Genomic DNA, 10,428 nt, shown 5'->3' on the forward strand with positions numbered 1-10,428 from the left:
AGAATTCAGTGTTGCTTTCCTCTTTCAGCTGCGTTCTGCTGTAAAATTTAAATCGTTCCGCTATCATCAGTGGCGTGGGGTTTAAATGTTCTTGCAGGATCGTAACAATTTTCGCGAAAGTCTGATCCGCCGGTTTATCTGTTGTTATCAGATGCTTCAATAACCCGTACGTCTTCGCCCCCATTGAGTTTAATAATGTTATTGCTTTCTTATCATCTGGTACTTCATTTGCTGTACAATAAACTCCAATGCGTTCTACATACGTGGTCCAATCTTCAACATCACTATCAAAAACAGTGATGTTACCGTGTTTAGGCATCCTTGAGATTTTCTTTAACTATTTTATTTTCCCAAAATGGCGGCTTCCCGCGCTTGTCTTCTTCTCCCACCTACTAAAATGGCGGCTTCCCGCACTTGGCGTTTTTTTTCCCGTGCTCGTCTTCTTCCCCCTCCGACTACAATGGCGGCTTCCCGCGTTTGCCTTCTTCCCCCGCTGGCTGCAATGGCGATTGCCGTGCTGCTGCCGTTCTCGCCTCCCCAGCGGTTCTCAATTCCCCGACGCTGCTTTTTGCTCCCCCGCGGGTCCCGTGGGCATTCACGCTTCCCCTGCTGTTGCGCCTCTCAGCCCCGCTTGCAGGCCGGTCCTTTACACTGGCTGCGGTTGAGTTCTCCGCGGTTCTCGTGGCCTTAACGCTGCCCCAGTCGCTGCGCCTCTCGGCCCCGATTGCAGCCCGGCCCTTTTCACCGGCCGCGGTCGAGTTCTCCGCTCTTTTTCCTCCGTTTTCCCTCCCCTACTCCACAGCCAACGCGGCCGACTTTCTGCTCGTGTTGCTGATCGGCTTACCCACCACCGTGGTAGAAGGGATGATCACTGCCTGTCGCTGATGGAGGGCTTCGTGGTCAGAATTTTTCTTTTTAACCCGGGTTCTCGATGCCTCCCGTGCGATGTGGTGCTCAGCAGGATGATGAGGGCGGATGCCTCTTCTCGACGCCCGTTCTGAGGACGAAGCTGCCTTGGATGTAAAACTGCCACAGGGTAAGATCGGACTCGTCGCCACTGTTGAGTCTGTGTGTCCCAGTTATGCTTATTATAAATCACTGGACACAGACAACAAGAATAACTTTAACAGGTCTTTACTATTCGGAGGTCAGGGCTGAACTGCCCAGCAAATCACTACACAACGTTTATATACCGGTGTGGTCACCACCGGTATTACAGTATACAGCAGCCAAGAGAAAGTAGTACATCTCTTAAGGTAGTTCTCTTAAGGTGGAACAGGTTACATGCACCACAGTCCAGGTGTGACGTCATCATCCTTTTTGGCCTCAACCTTCAGTGCCTGTATGGAATGCCAATCTAATTGTATCTTCCGGATCCATTCATGTCCTAGTAGTGGTGGTCCTCCATCTGGCAATACATATAGGTCCATTTTAGGTATTTCCTGGCCTTTGTATATCACTTTTACCCTTATTTTTCCTTTGGGGTAGACTTTTTGCCCCGTGTACGTCTTCAAGACAATCTCTGTAGCTTTCAAGGATATATGTGAAAATAGCCGCTTGTAGTCCCTTTGGTTTATGACTGTTAGGGCTGATCCTGTGTCCAATTCCATTTTCACTTGGACTCCGTCTATCTTGAGTGTAACCCAGATAGTCTGGTGATCCTCCATTTTGGTTACCTTATGTAGTTTCAGACAACCCAGCTCCTTGCTTCCGGAGTCTGTGTCACTTTTCTGTTCGTCTGAACTACTGTCCATCACCTTGTGTACCTTTTTGTACTTCTCCTGTGGAGATTTCTTGCTGTTGGTTTTCTTCCCAGACCTGCAGACTCTTGCTATGTGTCCTGCTTTTCCACACTGTCTGCACACTTGGTCCTTGAACCAACAATCCTTCTGGTCATGTTTTGTTCTGCCGCAGCGATAATATTTCCCTGTTCCATAGGACATTTCATTGGTGCCATATTCTTGCGGTCTCCGCTGTATCTCTGCAGCGCCCCTTGCGGCTGCTTCATGTGATACTGCTATGCTGAAAGCCTTGTCCAGCGTAAGATCCTTTTCTGATAGAAGCCGTTTCTGGGTTCCTTCACTTTGAAGCCCACACACAAACTCGTCCCTTAACGTATCTTCGAGTCCCACTCCAAACTGACAGTGTTTCGATAGCTTGTGCAGTTCCATTAAGTACTCAGCATTGCTTTCGTCTTTATGTTGGTTCCTTTTATGGAACTTAAATCTTTCTGCTATCAGCAGCGGTGTGGGGTTTAAGTGGTCCTGTAGGATTTCTACTATGCTTTCGAAATTCTTATTCACGGGTTTCTCTGGGGTTATTAGGTTTCGCAGTAACCCATAAGTTTTTGCACCCATGGAATTTAACAAAACCAGTGCTTTCCTAGCATCTGGCACTTCATTCGCCCTGCAGTACACCTCAATACGTTCCACATATGTCGCCCAATCTTCGACTTCATTGTCGAACGTAAAGATACTGCCACTCTTCAGCATCCCTGGGTGTGATTTAACTGTCAAAAATGGCGTCTCCCACACTCTCCCTTCTTCTCCGCTGGCACAAAATGGCATCTCCCGCGCTTTCCTTTCTTCCCGCGCTCGCCCTTCTTCTCCGCTGTGGCTTCTAAAAATGGCGTCTCCCGTGCTCTTCCTTCTTCTCCGCGGCTCAATGGCGTCTCCCACGCTCTCCCTTCTTCTCCCCACGGACACTGTTCAGCCCTTGAGCCCTGGCTGTGCTCTGCACGTTTTTTTTTCTGTGCGCCTTTCCCGTTTCCGCCGCTCGGTCCTGAACCCGGCTCCTGCTTTACCCTCTCTCTCTCCATTTTGTTTTTCCTCGATGCCACTCGGTTTTCAACCCCCGGCTGCACCCTGTGCGCTTCACACTCTCTCTTACCCCGTCGACACTGCTCGGCTTTTTCTCTGCCGTCAGTCGGCTCCAGCCGCCGCTGTCCGGGAAGGGCCTGCGCTGTACCTGTTGTCAGTCTGTTGTTGATCGTCGTGGCTGGGGAACCAATCCCAGCTCTCCACAGCCTCCCCTGCGATGTTCACTCTCTGCCGGACGACTGGGCAGTTGCTCGCGGTCGACGCCCGTGCTTCCTGCCTCGACTTTCTTCCACCACCCTCCCGGAGCGAATCCTCCAAGGGAAATGCAGAGTTGCAGGTAGATTCGAATCGACACTCGTCGCCATTGTTAGATCCGTGATTCTGAGAGTATGATGTTTTTCAATAACTACACGGATGCTGTAACTTAACGATCAACAGGTGTTTACTGGAGTAGGGTAGTCTCAAGACTGGGGGTACAGAGGCATGCTCAAGGCTTATATACAGGTGTGGTCACTGCCGGTACTACAGTATACAGGAGCTGTAAAAGTAGTTCTCTCTTAAAGATACATACACTACAGTCTACTCATAACATTAGCTCGTCAAAGAATTCTATCAGGCTAGTTAAGCATGACATAGCCTTTCAGAATGCATGCTGGCTATCTTTTTATTATACTTTCTGTCTCTAGATACTCTTATATCACTTACTTTTAGAATAGATTCCAGTATCTTCCCTATCACTGATGTTAAGCTGACTGGTCTATAGTTTTCAGGTATTGTTTTTGTAATGTATATACATTTAAGGGGGAACTATGTCTTACAGCTCATGTATACTGCAGTACCGGCAGTGACCACACCTGTATATAGCACTGAGTAGTAATCTGTACAGATCAGTTGCAGTGTGAGCCACGTTGAGTAAACACCTGTTGTACCGTTCTCCGCAGTCTGTGTCTTATTATACACGGACACAACATTGGCGACGAGGCAGGTTCGAACCTACCTGCAACTCTGCATCACCTCCCGGGGATTCGTTCCTGGAGATCAGTGGATTGGAGGTCAAGGCCAGAGACTCGGGCGTCGACCACGGGCAACCGCCCAGTCATCCAGAAGAGACTCGAGAATTGCGGGGGAGGCTGTCGAGAGCCAGGCTTGGCTTTCCAGTCGAGGTGGTCCAGCGAAACGGGCTGGCAACAGGTGGTGCGCAGACCCTTCCTGGACAGCGGCAGGCTGGAGCCCCACCGAGCGGCACAGCAAAGGGCTGAGCAGCGTCGACGGGGGAGATAGAGAGAGGGCAGAGCACACAGGGCGCAGCCGGTGTTCAGGGGCCGAGCAGCGTCGGAGAGAGGGAGAGAGAGATGCACAGAAACCCGCGAGGCGCCGCCATAGCCACGAGGACCACCGAGAGCGACGTTGGCAGCAGCGCAGGAGAAGCGCGCGAAACCTGCAGGGCGCCGCCATTGCCACGAGAACCGTCGGGAGCGGCGTTGGCAGCAGCGGGGCAGGAAGGAAAGCATGGGAGATGCCATTTTAAGCCATTGAGAGACGCCATTTTAAACTACACCCAAATTGCCGAAGAGTGGCAGTATCACCGCATTTGACAATGAAGTCGAAGATTGGACTACATATGTCGAACGAATAGAGGTGTACTGCAAGGCAAATGAGGTGTCAGATGACAAGAAAGCGTCGGTATTGTTAAATATAATGGGTGCAAAGACGTATGGTTTATTACGAAATCTAGTAACCCCAACGAAGCCAATGGAAAAGAGTTTTGAAGACATAGTAACGATACTAAAGGAACATTTAAACCCCACACCGCTGCTGATAGCAGAAAGATTCAAGTTTCACAAACGGAACCAGCATAAGGATGAAAGCAATGCTGATTATTTAACAGAACTGCGCAAACTATCGAAACACTGCCAGTTTGGAGCGGGACTGGCAGATACCTTAAGGGACAAGTTTGTGTGTGGGCTTCAAAGTGAAGGAACCCAGAAACGGCTTTTATCTGAAAAGGACCTTACGCTGGAAAAGGCTTTCAGCATTGCGGTATCATATGAAGCAGCAGCACGGGGCGCTGCAGAGATACAACAGAGACCGCAAGAATATGGCACAAACGAAATGTCATATGGAACAGAGAAGTGCTATCGCTGCAGCAGAACAACACACGACCAGAATGATTGCTGGTTCAAAGACAAAGTGTGCAGACAGTGTGGAAAAGTAGGACACATAGCACGAGTTTGCAGGTCGGGAAAGAAAACCAGCAATAAGAAACCTACCAAAGGAAAGTACAAGAAGGTACATAAGATGACGGAGAATAGTTCAGACGAACAAAAGAGTGATAACGACTCCGAAAGCAGGGAACTGAGGTGTCTGGAACGACATAATGTGATCACAACGGAGGATCACCGAACCATTTGGGTCACTCTCAAGTTAGCAGGAGTCCAGGTAAAGATGGAATTGGACACAGGATCAGCCCTAACAGTCATAAACGGACGGGACTACGAGCGGCTATTCTCACACATACCCTTGAGAGACACAAAAATTGTTTTGAAGACGTACACGGGGCAAAAAGTCAACCCCAAAGGAAAAATAAGGGTGACCGTTATATATAACGGTAAGGAAACACCAAAACTAGACCTGTATGTATTGCAAGATGGAGGACCACCATTACTGGGACGTGAATGGATCCGGAAAATACAACTGGATTGGCATTCCATACAGGCACTGACTGTGGCTGACAAAAAGGATGACGACGTCACACCTGGGCGACTGTCAAAGATCCTAACTGACGCGAAAGAAGTGTTCCAGCAAGGACTCAGAACACTAAAAGGCATGACAGCGACAATTAAAATTGAAGAAAACGCAAGCCCAAAATTTTTTAATCCAGACCGGTACCTTATGCGATCCGCCCAGCCGTCGAAGCAGAGCTGGAGAGTCTGGAACGTTCAGGTGTACTGTCCAAGGTAGACTGGAGCAAGTGGGCTACACCCATCGTCCCTGTGATGAAAAAGTCATTGAGCAGCATGCCTGGGGAACCAAGGAAGGTTCGCATCCGTGGGGACTTTAAGGTAACAGTGAACCCGGTCCTTCACACCGTACAATATCCACTTCCGCGGATTGAAGATATTTTCGCCTCGCTATCTGGAGGGAAACGCTTCACTAAGATTGATCTGGCCCAGGCGTATCTGCAAATGGAGGTAGAAGAAGCATCAAAAAAATACCTCACAATCAACACCCATAAAGGTCTCTACCAATACAACCGGCTGGTATTCGGGGTAGCATCAGCTCCGGCTATTTGGCAGAGGGCAATGGAACAAGTCCTGCAACGGATCCTAGGGACCCAGTGTTATTTGGACGACATCCTGGTCACGGGCGAAAATGACAGTGATCACCTTGCCAACCTGGAGCAGGTGCTCACTAGATTGCAGGAATATGGGCTCCGAGCTAACTGCCCCAAATGCGAGTTTTTTAGAAAACAGATCTCGTATTGTGGCCACGTCATTGATAAAGAGGGGTTACATAAGTCCCCAGAGAAGATTGAGGCAGTAGTCAAGGCTCCAGCACCGGAAAATGTGTCACAACTGAGGTCGTTCCTCGGGCTGGTAAACTACTACCATAAGTTCTTGCCAAATTTGTCTACAATACTACACCCACTGAACACCCTACTGCAAACTGGGGTGCCATGGAAGTGGAGTGACGAATGTAGACGAGCTTTCCAGAAGAGCAAAACACTAATCACATCGAAAGAGGTATTGGCCCATTACAACCCGGCATTACCAATTCGGTTGGCATGTGATGCGTCACCCTACGGCATTGGAGTGGTGCTGTCGCACAAATTCTCGGATGGCTCAGAGAGGCCAATAGCCTTTGCGTCACGATCACTAACCTCAGCCGAGCGTAACTACGCCCAGACTGACAGGGAGGCCCTCAGCCTAGTGTGGGGAGTGAAAAAGTTCAATCACTATCTGCATGGGCAGAAATTCACCTTGCTGACTGATCACCAGCCTCTTGTCTCCATTTTTAATCCGAAGAAGGGCGTTCCGGTGATGACTGCGCAACGACTACAAAGATGGTCACTTTTTCTAGGGGCGCACCACTATGAGATTGAATATAAGGGCACGAAACAGCATGGAAATGCTGATGGGCTATCATGCCTGCCGCTGCCTACTGCGGAGGAAGCACCAGCAGTGGATCCTGTCGAAATATTCCATTCGACTATAGTTGAATACCTACCGGTAACTGACGCTTGTATCGAAAAGGAAACCCGAAATGACCCGACACTGTCTCGGGTATATGATTTGACGGTGAAGGGATGGCCAGCACATGGCGACTCACTGTTGCCAGCATTCTCGACAAGGCGAGAACAGCTGTCAGTGTGCCGGGGGACCTTGATGTGTGGATCCCGAGTGGTAATTCCACCCAAGTTAAGGGATAGAGTGCTCAATGAGCTTCATGAGGGTCATCTGGGAGGGGTAAAAATGAAAAGCCTAGCCAGGGCTTATGTGTGGTGGCCGGGAATCGATAAACAAATCGAGGACCTGACAAAGAGCTGCTCAGGATGCCAGAAAGTCCAAAATGCACCACCACAGGCCCCTCTACACCCATGGGAGTGGCCCTCATCTCCATGGCAACGGGTGCATATTGATTTTGCTGGTCCATTCATGGACTCAATGTTTTTAATAGCCGTGGATGCGCACTCGAAATGGCCTGTGGTCATCAAAATGTCCTCCACCACCACGGAGAAAACTATTGCAGTCCTACGGACCATTTTTGCCAGGAATGGCTTGCCAGAACAGATTTGCTCCGACAACGGACCACAGTTTGTGTCCGAACAATTCTGGAGGTTCTTGAAAAAGAATGGGGTGAGGCATTATACATCCGCCCCGTATCATCCAGCCACAAATGGATTGGCTGAGAGGTTCGTACAAACCTTTAAGAAGGCAATAAAGGCTATGTACAATGACAACATTCCGCTGCAGCACAAGGTGGACAATTTCCTGTTCGCCTACCGGAATGCGACACATGCAGTCACCAACCAGGCCCCAGCCATGATGTTCTTTAACCGAAGGTTAAGATCTCGCCTGGATTTGCTCAGACCAAACGTACGAAGAGATGTTGAGAGCAAGCAATTCCAGCACATCCATGAGAAGCCAACAAGGAGCTTCAATGTAGGGCAACCAGTCTTGGCCCGCGACTACCGAACAGAAAAATGGCAGCCAGGAACGATATGCACACGGCAGGGCCCACTAATGTACACAGTGGACATTGGAGAGAGCATCGTGAGACGCCATGCTGACCAGATCCTAGAGTCACAGGAACAAATCAACCCCATGCCTCGCCCATATGTACCTGGTGATGAACCCAATGTACAGGTCGCATCTACCCCAGAAACAGTAGCATCGGAAGCTGATGAACCAACCGACGACAGGGGGCCAGAATCGCCTCCGCACCAAGAGCAAGACACTCGGGAAAGGCACTATCCAGAAAGGATCAGGAAGCCTCCCCAAAGACTGAGTATATAAATAGACTATTTTCAGCTAATGTTGCATGTTAAAAGTGTTAATTGTCATTAGTTTGATATTTAATTGTTAAATGAGTGTTATGGTACTGTTAATCTAAAAGGGGAAGAATTGTAATGTATATACCTTTAAGGGGGGAACTATGTCTTACAGCTCATGTATACTGCAGTACCGGCAGTGACCACACCTGTATATAGCACTGAGTAGTAATCTGTACAGATCAGTTGCAGTGTGAGCCACGTTGAGTAAACACCTTTTGTACCGTTCTCCGCAGTCTGTGTCTTATTATACATGGATGCAACAGTTTTAGCTCCCTATTTGTATATAGGAACAACATTAGCTGTCCACCATTTCTCTGGCACTATCCCCTCTTCTATGGAACTTATATCTCCTCCGTAGTTTCCTTGAATATGTGTGGGTGTATAACATCTGGACTTAGTGTTTTATCCTCTAAGTTTTGCTAGTTTGTCAATTATTTTCTCCCTTTCTATCTCAACTGTTTTAATATTCTATTTTTAGTTCATCCTTTAGTGAAGTGTCTATTTGTTTTCTTATTTAGTAAAAACTGAGGCGAAGTAGTTGTTCAATACTTCTGCCATTTTTTGTCATTACCTATGAGTTTATCTTACTCATCCTTTAGTGGCCCTATCCCTACTTTAATTTTTCCTTTTGTTATTTATGTGTCTATAGAACACTTTATTGTTTCTTTTTATATTCCTTGATTATTTGATTTTGTAATTTCTCTTCACCTTCCTGATTGTTTTTTTTAACATCTCTCCTAAGTTATTTGTATTCCTTTTTGTCTTCCCCTTTAGTTTCTAAGTACTTCATATATGTCTTTTTCTTCAGCTTCAATTTTCTCTTTAGTTCTTTATTCATCCACGGTGCCCCACAATTAGTTTGCTTGTTTTTAGCTTTTAGTGGAATACATTTCTCTTGAACTCTTTTGATTCCCCTTTGAAAGATTTCCCACTGTTTTTCTGTTTCTTTGTTTTTACAAGATTTTCTCCCAGGTTACCTTCTTTAGTTCCACCCTCATTTCCAATCTATTACCTTAGTCTTTGTCCTACTTATGTCACTCTCGATCCTAATCTTGAACCTTACTATGTTGTGATTACTACTACTAAGATGCTCTCCTACTCCTACTTCTCCCATCTATTCTGGTTCATTACCCATTACAAGATCCAGCAGTGATTCTTTTCTTGTTGGACTTCTTATGTACTGAGTGAGAAAGGAGTCCTGTATACACTAAGAAACTCGATTCCTTTTCTCCTTTCGCTACTTCTTCCTGCCAGTTTACTAGGGGGTAGTTGAAATCTCCCATGATTATTATTCTATGCCTGCTACTCACCTCATAGATTTGCCTACATATTTTTTCCTCCAATTCCCTTCCACTATTTGGTGGTCTATAGCAGTGGTTCTCAAACTGGGTGCAGCAAAGCCCTGGGGGTCCGTAGAGACTTTCCGGGGGGTCCGTGACCAGAGGTCATTTCAAACCTGCTCCTCTTTATAAAACCGACACTGATTTCAGTTCTTGCAAATTATTCTTAATGGCTGGGCCCGCCTCCTCACAGAGGCCCACAGCTCTCACTCACTTTGCAACGAGCACGCCCTACCGGTCGAGCCGATTACTCTCCCAGGCCCCGCGACCCTGTGCCATCCTCCAGACACATGATCAGATTGCCTGCGGGGCCCTTCAAACATGTCCCTGAACGTGTTCATGCAAACACGTACAATCCCACAGTGTAGCTGTTGCAGAACATGCCAGTGGGACAATATGGCGGTGAGTCATGCTTCCAGTCGCATCCCAGCATCTGCATGGGTGCTCGTGCCCTCACTCACCTTGGCCAGCCTACTGACGGCTTTAAATATTGTCCAGCACTAAGTGGCTAATGGTGACCATCTGTTGCTGCGGAGTACCCAGAATTGGTGAGAAGCAGACAAACCCATCTCACTGATATCTGTAAGTAAATATCTGTTTTCTTAAAAGCATTATTAAAACACACTTTACATGCAGCACTTTCATATTATGAGTATTATATAGTATTATAATTTATATGGGGGTCCGTGATTACTAATCAATTTGAAAAGAGGTC

The sequence above is a fragment of the Somniosus microcephalus genome, chromosome 5 (assembly GCF_052327205.1).
Source record: "Somniosus microcephalus isolate GS21.2 chromosome 5, FLI_Smic_1.0, whole genome shotgun sequence".
Classification (NCBI taxonomy): Eukaryota; Metazoa; Chordata; class Chondrichthyes; order Squaliformes; family Somniosidae; genus Somniosus; species Somniosus microcephalus.